The sequence below is a fragment of the Taudactylus pleione genome, unplaced genomic scaffold (genome assembly GCF_031769625.1).
Source record: "Taudactylus pleione unplaced genomic scaffold, aTauple2 ptg000894l, whole genome shotgun sequence".
In the NCBI taxonomy this organism is placed as follows: domain Eukaryota; kingdom Metazoa; phylum Chordata; class Amphibia; order Anura; family Myobatrachidae; genus Taudactylus; species Taudactylus pleione.
The window spans coordinates 525,293-539,228 of NW_028285295.1; positions in this window are offsets into that span (position 1 = coordinate 525,293).

Below are 13,936 nucleotides of genomic sequence, written 5' to 3' on the forward strand. Positions count from 1 at the left end.
AGTTTTGGTATTAGGGCATGCTAAAACTGTGGCAGGGCATGCTGGGATATATAGTTCCACAACAGCTGGAGTGTCAAGGTTAGGCCAACACTGCTCTATACCTTAGTATGACAGTATACAGTAGAAGAAAGGGATAGTTATAACTGACAGTATAGAATAGGAGAAGTTAGCGCTACCACAAGCAGAGCCGGCCATAACCACATTAGTGCCCTAAAAAAGATTTTGGGTGGTGCCCCCCCCACCCCCCTTGGGATCCTGAAAGACTTGTGGCCTTACAGAAGGGGCAGGGTCTCTCTGTGCTGTGACCCCCTTCCCCCATTGTGCTGTGCTCCCAGCACCCCTCTCCCAGCACAGAGCATAACACCCGTATCCCAGCACAGAGCAACAGCAACCTTCTCCCAGCACAGAGCACAGCACCCCTCTCCCAGCACAGAGCACAGCACCCCTCTCCCAGCACAGAGCACAGCACCCCTCTCCCAGCACAGAGCAACAGCAACCTTGTCCCAGCACAGAGGACAGCAGCCCTCTCCCAGCACAGAGGACAGCACCCCTCTCCCAGCACAGGGCACAGCACCCCTCTCCCAGCACAGGGCACAGCACCCCTCTCCCAGCACAGGGCACAGCACCCCTCTCCCTGCACAGAGCAACAGTAACCTTCTCCCAGCACAGAGGACAGCACCCCTCTCCCAGCACAGAGGACAGCACCCCTCTCCCAGCACAGAGGACAGCACCCCTCTCCCAGCACAAGGCACAGCACCCCTCTCTGAGCACAGCACCCTTCTCCCAGTACAGATCACAGCACCCCTCTCCCAGCACAGTGGACAGCACCCCTCTCCCAGCACAAAGCACAGCACCCCTCTCTGAGCACAGCACCCTTCTCCCAGCACAGAGGACAGCACCCCTCTCCCAGCATAGGGCACAGCACCCCTCTCCCAGCACAGAGGACAGCACCCCTCTCCCAGCATAGCACCCTTCTCCAAGCACAGAGCACAGCACCCCTCTCCCAGCACAAAGCACAGCACCCCTCTCTGAGCACAGCACCCTTCTCCCAGTGCAGATCACAGCACCCCTCTCCCAGCACAGATCACAGCACCCCTCTCCCAGCACAGAGGACAACACCCCTCTCCCAGCACAGAGGACAGCACCCCTCTCTGAGCACAGCACCCTTCTCCCAGCACAGAGGACAGCACCCCTCTCCTAGCATAGGGCACAGCACCCCTCTCCCAGCACAGAGGACAGCACCCCTCTCCCAGCACAGAGCACAGCACCCCTCTCCCAGCACAGCACCCCTCTCCCAGCACAGAGCACAGCACCCCTCTCCCAGCACAGAGCACAGCACCCCTCGCCCAGCACAGAGCCTAGCACCCCTCTCCCAGCACAGAATCCCTCTCCCAGCACAGCACCCTTATCTCAGCACAGATCACAGCACCCCTCTCCCAGCACAGTAGACAGCACCCCTCTCCCAGCACAAAGCATAGCAACTCCCAGCACAGAGCACAGCACCCCTCTCCCAGCACAGAGGACAGCACCCCTCTCCCAGCACAGAGGACAGCACCCCTCTCCCAGGATAGCACTCCTCTCCCAGCACAGAGTACAGCACCCCTCTCCCAGCACAGAGTACAGCACCCCTCTCCCAGCACAGGGCACAGCACCCCTCTCCAAGCGCAGGGCACAGCACCCCTCTCCCAGCACAGAGGACAGCACCCCTCTCCCAGCACAGCACCCCTCTCCCAGCACAGAGCACAGCACCCCTCTCCCAGCACAGAGCACAGCACCCCTCTCCCAGAATAGCACAGATCACAGCACCCTTCTCCCTGCACAGATCACAGCAGCCCTCGCCCAGCACAGGGCCCAGCACCCCTCTCCCAGCACAGAATCCCTCTCCCAGCACAGCACCCTTATCTCAGCACAGAGCACAGCACCCCACTCCCAGCACAGAGCACAGCACACCTCTCCCAGCACAAAGCACAGGAACCCTCTCCCAGCACAGAGCACAGGAACCCCCTCCCTGCATAGAAAAGATCACAGCACCCCTCTCCCTGCACATAGCACAGCACCCCTCTGAGCACAGCACCCTTCTCCCAGCACAGATCACAGCACCCCTCTCCCAGCACAGGGCATAGCACCCCTCTCCCAGCACAGGGCATAGCACGCCTCTCCCAGCACAGACCACAGCACCCCTCTCCCAGCACAGACCACAGCACCCTTCTCCGAGCACAGATCACAGCACCCTTCTCCCAGCACAGAGGACAGCACCCCTCTCCGATCACAGCACCCCTCTCCCCGGCACAGAGCACAGCACCCCTCTCACCGGCACAGAGCACAGCACCCTTCTTGCAGCACAGATCACAGCACTCCTCTCCCAACACAGAGCACAGCACCCCTCTACCAGCACAGAGCACAGCACCCCTGTCCCAGCACAGAGCACAGCACCCCTGTCCCAGCACAGAGCACAGCACCCCTCTCCCAGCACAGAGCACAGCACCCCTCTCCCAGCACAGAGCACAGCACCCCTCTCCCAGCACAGAGCACAGCACCCCTCTCCCAGCACAGAGCACAGCACCCCTCTCCCAGCACAGAGCACAGCACCCCTCTCCCAGCACAGAGTACAGCACCCTTCTCCCAGCACAGAGCACAGCACCCCTCTCCCAGCACAAAGCACAGCACCCCTCTCTGAGCACAGCACCCTTCTCCCAGTAGAGATCCCAGCACAGATCACAGCACCCCTCTCCCAGCACAAAGCACAGCACCCCTCTCCCAGCACAAAGCACAGCACCCCTCTCCCAGCACAAAGCACAGCACCCCTCTCCCAGCACAGATGACAGCACCCCTCTCCCAGCACAAAGCATAGCAACTCCCAGCACAGAGCACAGCACCCCTCTCCCAGCACAGGGCACAGCACCCCTCTCCCAGCACAGAGGACAGCACCCCTCTCCCAGCACAGAGCACAGCACCCCTCTCCCAGCACAGATCACAGCACCCCTCTCCCAGCACAGAGGACAGCACCCCTCTCCCAGCACAGAGCACAGCACCCCTCTCCCAGCACAGAGCACAGCACCCCTCTCCCAGAATAGCACAGATCACAGCACCCTTCTCCCTGCACAGAGCACAGCACCCTTCTCCCAGCACAGAGCCCATCACCCCTCTCCCAGCACAGATCACAGCACCCCTCGCCCAGCACAGAGCCCAGCACCCCTCTCCCAGCACAGAATCCCTCTCCCAGCACAGCACCCTTATCTCAGCACAGAGCACAGCACACCTCTCCCAGCACAAAGCACAGGAACCCTCTCCCAGCACAGAGCACAGGAACCCTCTCCCTGCATAGAAAAGATCACAGCACCCCTCTCCCTGCACATAGCACAGCACGGGTATACCAGCACAAAGCACAGCACCCCTCTCTGAGCACAGCAACCTTCTCCCAGTACAGATCACAGCACCCCTCTCCCAGCACAGATCACAGCACCCCTCTCCCAGCACAGAGCACAGCACCCCTCTCCCAGCACAGAGGACAGCACCCCTCTCCCAGCATAGCACTCCTCTCTAGCACAGAGCACAGCACCCCTCTCCCAGCACAGTGGACAGCACCCCTCTCCCAGCACAGTGGACAGCACCCCTCTCCAAGCACGGCGCCCTTCTCCTAGCACAGATCACAGAACCCCTCTCCCAGCTTAGCACTCCTCTCCCAGCACAGAGGACAGCACCCCTCTCCCAGCACAGTGGACAGCACCCCTCTCCCAGCACGGCAACCTTCTCCCAGCACAGATCACAGCACCCCTATTCCAGCACAGATCACAGCACCCCTGTCCCAGAACAGAGCACAGCACCCCTCTCCCAGCACAGAGCACAGCACAGCACCCCTCTCCCAGCACAGAGCACAGCACCCCTCTCCCAGCACAGCACCCTTCTCCCAGTACAGATCACAGCACCCTTCTCCCAGTACAGATCACAGCACCCCTCTCCCAGCACAGATCACAGCACCCCTCTCCCAGCCCAGTGGACAGCACCCCTCTCCCAGCACAGTGGACAGCACCCCTCTCCCAGCACGGCAACCTTCTCCCAGCACAGATCACAGCACCCCTATCCCAGCACACAAGCACAGCACCCCTATCCCAGCACAGAGGACAGCACCCCTCTCCCAGCAGAGAGGACAGCACCCCTCTCCCAGCACAGAGGACAGCACCCCTCTCCCAGCATAGCACTCCTCTCTAGCACAGAGCACAGCACCCCTCTCCCAGCACAGTGGACAGCACCCCTCTCCCAGCACAGCACCCTTCTCTTAGCACAGATCACAGAACCCCTCTCCCAGCTTAGCAATCCTCTCCCAGCACAGAGCACAGCACCCCTCTCCCAGCACAGGGCACAGCAACCCTCTCCCAGCACAGACGACAGCACCCCTCTCCCAGCACAGAGGACAGCACCCCTCTCCCAGCATAGCACCCCTCTCTCAGCACAGAGCACAGCACCCCTCTCTGAGCACAGCACCCTTCTCCCAGTACAGATCACAGCACCACTCTCCCAGCACAAAATCCCTCTCCCAGCACAGCACCCTTCTCTCAGCACAGAGCACAGCACCCCTCTCCCAGCACAGAGCACAGGAACCCTCTCCCAGCACAGAGGACAGCACCCCTCTCCCAGCACTGAGGACAGCACCCCTCTCCCAGCACAGCACCCCTCTTCCAGCATAGCACCCTTCTCCAAGCACAGAGCACAGCAACCCTCTCCCAGCACAAAGCACAGCACCCCTCTCTGAGCACAGCACCCTTCTCCCAGTGCAGATCACAGCACCCCTCTCCCAGCACAGATCACAACACCCCTCTCCCAGCACAGATCACAGCACCCCTCTCCCAGCACAGAGGACAGCACCTCTCTCCCAGCACAGCACCCTTCTCCCAGCACAGATCACAGCACCCCTCTCCCAGCACAAAGCACAGCACCACTCTCCCAGCACAGAGGACAGCACCCCTCTCCCAGCATAGCACTCCTCTCTAGCACAGAGCACAGCACCCCTCTCCCAGCACAGTGGACAGCACCCCTCTCCCAGCACAGCACCCTTCTCTTAGCACAGATCACAGAACCCCTCTCCCAGCTTAGCAATCCTCTCCCAGCACAGAGCACAGCACCCCTCTCCCAGCACAGGGCACAGCAACCCTCTCCCAGCACAGAGGACAGCACCCCTCTCCCAGCACAGAGGACAGCACCCCTCTCCCAGCATAGCACCCCTCTCCCAGCACAGAGCACAGCACCCCTCTCTGAGCACAGCACCCTTCTCCCAGTACAGATCACAGCACCACTCTCCCAGCACAAAATCCCTCTCCCAGCACAGCACCCTTCTCTCAGCACAGAGCACAGCACCCCACTCCCAGCACAGAGCACAGCACCCCTCTCCCAGCGCAGTGGACAGCACCCCTCTCCCAGCACAGTGGACAGCACCCCTCTACCAGCACAGCACCCCTCTCCCAGCATAGCACCCTTCTCCAAGCACAGAGCACAGCACCCCTCTCCCAGCACAAAGCACAGCACCCCTCTCTGAGCACAGCACCCTTCTCCCAGTGCAGATCACAGCACCCCTCTCCCAGCACAGATCACAGCACCCCTCTCCCAGCACAGAGGACAGCACCCCTCTCCCAGCACAGCACCTCTCTCCCAGCACAGCACCCTTCTCCCAGCACAGATCACAGCACCCCTCTCCCAGCACAAAGCACAGCACCCCTCTCCCAGCACAGAGCCCAGCACCCCTCTTCCAGCACAGATCACAGCACCCCTCGCCCAGCACAGAGCCCAGCACCCCTCTTCCAGCACAGAATCCCTCTCCCAGCACAGCACCCTTATCTCAGCACAGAGCACAGCACCCCACTCCCAGCACAGAGCACAGCACACCTCTCCCAGCACAGAGGACAGCACCCCTCTCCCAGCACAGAGCACAGGAACCCTCTCCCTGCATAGAAAAGATCAAAGCACCCCTCTCCCTGCACATAGCACAGCACGGGTATACCAGCACAAAGCACAGCACCCCTCTCTGAGCACAGCACCCCTCTCCCAGCACAGAGCACACCACCCCTATCCCAGCACAGCACCCCTCTCTGAGCACAGCAACCTTCTCCCAGCACAGATCACAGCACCCCTCTCCCAGCACAGATCACAGCACCCCTCTCCCAGCACAGAGCACAGCACCCCTCTCCCAGCACAGAGGACAGCACCCCTCTCCCAGCACAGAGGACAGCACCCCTCTCCCAGCACAGTGGACAGCACCCCTCTTCCAGCACAGTGGACAGCACCCCTCTCCCAGCACGGTGCCCTTCTCCTAGCACAGATCACAGAACCCCTCTCCCAGCTTAGCACTCCTCTCCCAGCACAGAGGACAGCACCCCTCTCCCAGCACAGTGGACAGCACCCCTCTCCCAGCACGGCAACCTTCTCCCAGCACAGATCACAGCACCCCTATCCCAGAACAGAGCACAGCACCCCTCTCCCAGCACAGATCACAGCACCCCTATCCCAGCACAGCACCCCTCTCTGAGCACAGCACCCTTCTCCCAGTACAGATCACAGCACCCCTCTCCCAGCACAGATCACAGCACCCCTCTCCCAGCACAGTGGACAGCACCCCTCTCCCAGCACGGCAACCTTCTCCCAGCACAGATCACAGCACCCCTATCCCAGCACAGATCACAGCACCCCTATCCCAGCATGGAGGACAGCATCCCTCTCCCAGCACAGAGGACAGCACCCCTCTCCCAGCACAGAGGACAGCACCCCTCTCCAAGCATAGCACTCCTCTCTAGCACAGAGCACAGCACCCCTCTCCCAGCACAGTGGACAGCACCCCTCTCCCAGCACGGCGCCCTTCTCCTAGCACAGATCACAGAACCCCTCTCCCAGCTTAGCACTCCTCTCCCAGCACAGAGCACAGGAACCCTCTCCCTGCATAGAAAAGATCACAGCACCACTCTCCCAGCACAGATCACAGCACCCCTCTCCCAGCACAAAGCACAGCACCCCTCTCTGAGCACAGCACCCCTCTCCCAGCACAGAGGACAGCACCCCTCTCCCAGCATAGCACCCCTCTCCCAGCACAGAGCACAGCACCCCTCTCCCAGTACAGATCACAGCACCCCTCTCCCAGCACAGAATCCCTCTCCCAGCACAGCAACCTTCTCTCAGCACAGATCACAGCACCCCTCTAACAGCACAGTGGACAGCACCCCTCTCCCAGCACAGTGGACAGCACCCCTCTCCCAGCACAGAGCACAGGAACCCTCTCCCAGCACAGAGGACAGCACCCCTCTCCCAGCATTGCACCCTTCTCCAAGCACAGAGCACAGCACCCCTCTCCCAGCACAATGCACAGCACCCCTCTCTGAGCACAGCACCCTTCTCCCAGTGCAGATCACAGCACCCCTCTCCCAGCACAGACCACAGCACCCCTCTCCCAGCACAGATCACAGCACCCCTCTAACAGCACAGTGGACAGCACCCCTCTCCCAGCACAGTGGACAGCACCCCTCTCCCAGCACAGCACCCCTCTCCCAGCACAGAGCACAGCACCCCTATCCCAGCTTAGCACTCCTCTCCCAGAAGAGAGCACAGCACCCCTCTCCCAGCACAGCACCCCTCTCCCAGCACAGAGCACAGCACCCCTCTCCCAGCACAGCACCCCTCTCCCAGCACAGCACCTTTCTCCCAGCACAGATCACAGCACCCCTGTCCCAGCACAGAGCACAGCACCCCTGTCCCAGCACAGAGCACAGCACCCCTCCCCCAGCACAGATCACAGCACCCCTCTCCCAGCACAGAACACAGCACCCCTCTCCCAGCACAGAGCACTGCACCCTTCTCCCAGAACACAGCACAGCACCCCTCTCCCAGCACAGATCACAGCACCCCTCTCTGAGCACAGCACCCTTCTCCCAGTAGAGATCACAGCACCCCTCTCCCAGCACAGATGACAGCACCCCTCTCCCAGCACAGCACCCCTCTCCCAGCACAGTGGACAGCACCCCTCTCCCAGCACAGCACCCCTCTCCCAGCACAGTGGACAGCACCCCTCTCCCAGAACAGTGGACAGCACCCCTCTCCCAACACAGCACCCCTCTCCCAGCACAGATCACAGCACCCCTCTCCCAGCACCGTTCTCACAGTACAGATCACAGCACCCCTCTCCCAGCACAAAGCACAGCACCCCTCTCCCAGCACAGAGCACAGGAACCCTCCCCCTGCATAGAAAAGATCACAGCACCCCTCTCCCTGTACATAGCACAGCACCCCTCTCCCAGCACAGATCACAGCACCCCTCTCCCAGCACAAAGCACAGCACCCCTCTCTGAGCACAGCACCCTTCTCCCAGTACAGATCATAGCACCCCTCTCCCAGCACAGATCACAGCACCCCTCTCCCAGCACAGATCACAGCACCCCTCTCCCAGCACAGATCACAGCATCCCTCTCCCAGCACAGAGGACAGCACCCCTCTCCCAGCACGGCACCCCTCTCCCAGCACAGAGGACAGCACCCCTCTCCCAGCACAGAGGACAGCACCCCTCTCCCAGCATAGCACTCCTCTCTAGCACAGAGCACAGCACCCCTCTCCCAGCACAGTGGACAGCACCCCTCTCCCAGCACAGTGGACAGCACCCCTCTCCCAGCACGGCGCCCTTCTCCTAGCACAGATCACAGAACCCCTCTCCCAGCTTAGCACTCCTCTCCCACCACAGAGCACAGCACCCCTCTCCCAGCACAGAGGACAGCACCCCTCTCCCAGCACAGAGGACAGCACCCCTCTCCCAGCACAGAGGACAGCACCCCTCTCCCAGCATAGCACCCCTCTCCCAGCACAGAGCACAGCACCCCTCTCTGAGCACAGCACCCTTCTCCCAGTACAGATCACAGCACCACTCTCCCAGCACAAAATCCCTCTCCCAGCACAGCACCCTTCTCTCAGCACAGAGCACAGCACACCACTCCCAGCACAGAGCACAGCACCCCTCTCCCAGCACAGAGCACAGGAACCCTCTCCCAGCACAGAGGACAGCACCCCTCTCCCAGCACTGAGGACAGCACCCCTCTCCCAGCACAGCACCCCTCTCCCAGCATAGCACCCTTCTCCAAGCACAGAGCACAACAACCCTCTCCCAGCACAAAGCACAGCACCCCTCTCCCAGCACAGATCACAGCACCCCTCTCCCAGCACAGAGCACAGCACCCCTCTCCCAGCACAGAGCACAGCACCCTGCTCCCAGCACAGATCACAGCACCCCTCTCCCAGCACAGAGCACAGCACCCCTCTCCCAGCACAGCACCCCTCTCCCAGCACAGTGGACAGCACCCCACTCCCAGCACAGCACCCCTCTCCCAGCACAGTGGACAGCACCCCTCTCCCAGAACAGTGGACAGCACCCCTCTCCCAACACAGCACCCCTCTCCCAGCACAGATCACAGCACCCCTCTCCCAGCACCGTTCTCCCAGTACAGATCACAGCACCCCTCTCCCAGCACAAAGCACAGCACCCCTTTCCCAGCACAGAGCAAAGGAACCCTCCCCCTGCATAGAAAAGATCACAGCACCCCTCTCCCAGCACAGATCACAGCACCCCTCTCCCAGCACAGATCACAGCACCCCTCTCCCTGCACATATCACAGCATCCCTCTCCCAGCACAGTGGACAGCACCCCTCTCCCAGCACGGTGCCCCTCTCCCAGCACAGAGCACAGCACCCCTCTCCCAGCACAGATCACAGCACCCCTATCCCAGAACAGAGCACAGCACCCCTATCCCAGAACAGAGCACAGCGCCCCTCTCCCAGCACAGAGGACAGCACCACTCTCCCAGCACAGAGGACAGCACCCCTCTCCCAGCACAGAGGACAGCACCCCTCTCCCAGCATAGCACTCCTCTCTAGCACAGAGCACAGCACCCCTCTCCCAGCACAGTGGACAGCACCCCTCTCCCAGCACAGTGGACAGCACCCCTCTCCCAGCACGGCGCCCTTCTCCTAGCACAGATCACAGAACCCCTCTCCCAGCTTAGCACTCCTCTCCCAGCACAGAGCACAGCACCCCTCTCCCAGCACAGGGCACAGCACCCCTCTCCCAGCACAGAGGACAGCACCCCTCTCCCAGCACAGAGGACAGCACCCCTCTCCCAGCATACCACCCCTCTCTGAGCACAGCACCCTTCTCCCAGTACAGATCACAGCACCACTCTCCCAGCACAAAATCCCTCTCCCAGCACAGCACCCTTCTCTCAGCACAGAGCACAGCACCCCACTCCCAGCACAGTGCACAGCACCCCTCTCCCAGCACAGAGCACAGGAACCCTCTCCCAGCACTGAGGACAGCACCCCTCTCCCAGCACAGCACCCCTCTCCCAGCATAGCACCCTTCTCCAAGCACAGAGCACAGCAACCCTCTCCCAGCACAAAGCACAGCACCCCTCTCCCAGCACAGATCACAGCACCCCTCTCCCAGCACAGAGCACAGCACCCCTCTATCAGCACAGAGCACAGCACCCTGCTCCCAGCACAGATCACAGCACCCCTCTCCCAGCACAGAGCACAGCACCCCTCTCTGAGAACAGCACCCTTCTCCCAGCGCAGAGCACAGCACCCCTCTCCCAGCACAGAGCACAGCACCCCTCTCCCAGCACAGAGGACAACACCACTCTCCCAGCTCAGCACCCCTCTCCCAGCACAGCACCCCTCTCCCAGCACAGCACCCTTCTCCCAGTACAGATCACAGCACCCCTCTCCCAGCACAGATCACAGCACCCCTCTCAAAGCACAGATCACAGCACCCCTCTCCCAGCACAGATCACAGCACCCCTATCCCAGCTTAGCACTCCTCTCCCAGAACAGAGCACAGCACCCCTCTCCCAGCACAGGGCACAGCACCCCACTCCCAGCACAGAGGACAGCACCGCTCTCCCAGCACAGAGCACAGCACCCCTCTCCAAGTACAGCACCCCTCTCCCAGCACAGCACCCCTCTCCCAGCACAGTGGACAGCACTCCTCTCCCAGCACAGAGGACAGCACCCCTCTCCCAGCACAGAGCACAGCACCCCTCTCCCAGCACAGCACCCTTCTCCCAGCACCCCTCTCCCAGCACAGAGCACAGCACCCCTCGCCCAGCACAGAGCCCAGCACCTCTCTCCCAGCACAGAATCCCTATCCCAGCACAGCACTCTTCTCTCAGCACAGAGCACAGCACCCCACTCCCATACAGAGCACAGGAACCCTCTCCCAGCACAGAGCACAGGAACCCTCTCCCTGCATAGAAAAGATCACAGCACCCCTCTCCCAGCACAGATCATAGCACCGCTCTACCAGCACAGAGCAAAGCACACTTCTCCCAGCACAGAGCAAATCACCCCTCTCCCAGCACAGATCATAGCACTCCTCTCCCAGCACAGATCATAGCACCCTTCTCCCAGCTCAGAGCACAGCACCGGTATACCAGCACAGAGCACAGCACCCCTCTCTGATCACAGCACCCTTCTCCCAGCACAGATCACAGCACCACTCTCCCAGCACAAAATCCCTCTCCCAGCACAGCACCCTTCTCCCAGCACAGATCACAGCACCCCTCTCCCAGCACAGATCACAGCACCCTTCACCCAGCACAGAGGACAGCACCCCTCTCCCAGCACAGCACAGAGCAGAGCACCCTTCTCTGAGCACAGATCACAGCACCCCTTTCCCAGCACAGAGGACAGCACCCCTCTCCCAGCACAGATCACAGCACCCCTCTCCCAGCACAGTGGACAGCACCCATCTCCCAGCACGGCACCCTTCTCCCAGCACAGAGGACAGCACCCCTCTCCCAGCACAGCACCCCTCTCCCAGCACAGCACCCTTCTCCCAGTACAGATCACAGCACCCCACTCCCAGCACAGATCACAGCACCCCTCTCCCAGCACAGATCACAGCACCCCTTTCCCAGCACAGATCACAGCACCCCTCTCCCAGCACAGTGGACAGCACCCCTCTCCCAGCACAGCACCCCTCTCCCAGCACAGCACCCCTCTCCCAGCACTGAGCACAGCACCCTTCTCTGAGCACAGAGCACAGCACGCCTCTCCCAGCACAGTGCACAGCACCCCTCGCCCAGCACAAAGCCCAGCACCACTCTCCCAGCACAGAATCCCTCACCCAGCACAGCACCCTTCTCTCAGCACAGAGCACAGCACCCCACTCCCAATACAGAGCACAGCACCCCTCTCCCAGCACAGAACACAGGAACCCTCAACCAGCACAGAGCACAGGAACCCTCTCCCTGCATAGAAAAGATCACAGCACCCCTCTCCCAGCACAGATCATAGCACCGCTCTACCAGCACAGAGCAAAGCACACTTCTCCCAGCACAGAGCACATCACCCCTCTCCCAGCACAGATCATAGCACTCCTCTCCCAGCACAGATCACAGCACCCTTCTCCCAGCTCAGAGCACAGCACCCCTCGCCCAGCACAGAGCCCAGCACCTCTCTCCCAGCACAGAATCCCTCTCCCAGCACAGCACTCTTCTCTCAGCACAGAGCACAGCACCCCACTCCATACAGAGCACAGCACCCCTCTCCCAGCACAGAGCACAGGAACCTTCTCCCAGCACAGAGCACAGGAACCCTCTCCCTGCATAGAAAAGATCACAGCACCCCTCTCCCAGCACAGATCATAGCACCCCTCTCCCAGCACAGAGGACAGCACCCCTCTCCCAGCACAGAGGACAGCACCCCTCTCCCAGCACAGAGGACAGCACCCCTCTCCCAGCACAGAGGACAACACCCCTCTCCCAGCACATCACCCTTCTCCTAGCACAGATCACAGAACCCCTCTCCCAGCTTAGCACTCCTCTCCCAGCACAGAGCACAGCACCCCTCTCCCAGCACTGGGCACAGCACCCCTCTCCCAGCACAGAGGACAGCACCCCTCTCCCAGCACAGAGCACAGCACCCCTCTCCCAGAACAGATCACAGCCCCCCTCCCCAGCACAGATCACAGTAACCTTCTCCCAGCACAGCGGACAGCACCCCTCTCCCAGCACAGCACAGATCACAGCACCCCTCTCCCCGGCACAGAGCACAGCACCCTTCTCAAAGCACAGATCACAGCACCCCGCTCCCAGCACAGATCACAGCACCCCTCTCCCAGCACAGAGGACAGCACCCCTCTCCCAGCACAGCACCCTTCTCCCAGTACAGATCACAGCACCCCTCTCCCCGGCACAGAGCACAGCACCCCTCTCTGAGCACAGCACCCTTCTCCCAGTACAGATCACAGCACCCCTCTCCAGCACAGATCACAGCACCCCTCTTCCAGCTCAGTGGACAGCACCCCTCTACGAGCACAGATCACAGCACCCCTCTCCCAGCACAAAGCACAGGACCCCTCTCTGAGCACAGCACCCTTCTCCCAGTACAGATCACAGCACCCCTCTCCGAGCACAGATCACAGCACCCCTCTCCCAGCACAAAGCACAGGACCCCTCTCTGAGCACAGCACCCTTCTCCCAGTACAGATCACAGCACCCCTATCCCAGAACAGAGCACAGCGCCCCTCTCCCAGCACAGAGGACAGCACCACTCTCCCAGCACAGAGGACAGCACCCCTCTCCCAGCACAGAGGACAGCACCCCTCTCCCAGCATAGCACTCCTCTCTAGCACAGAGCACAGCACCCCTCTCCCAGCACAGTGGACAGCACCCCTCTCCCAGCACAGTGGACAGCACCCCTCTCCCAGCACGGCGCCCTTCTCCTAGCACAGATCACAGAACCCCTCTCCCAGCTTAGCACTCCTCTCCCAGCACAGAGCACAGCACCCCTCTCCCAGCACAGGGCACAGCACCCCTCTCCCAGCACAGAGGACAGCACCCCTCTCCCAGCACAGAGGACAGCACCCCTCTCCCAGCATACCACCCCTCTCTGAGCACAGCACCCTTCTCCCAGTACA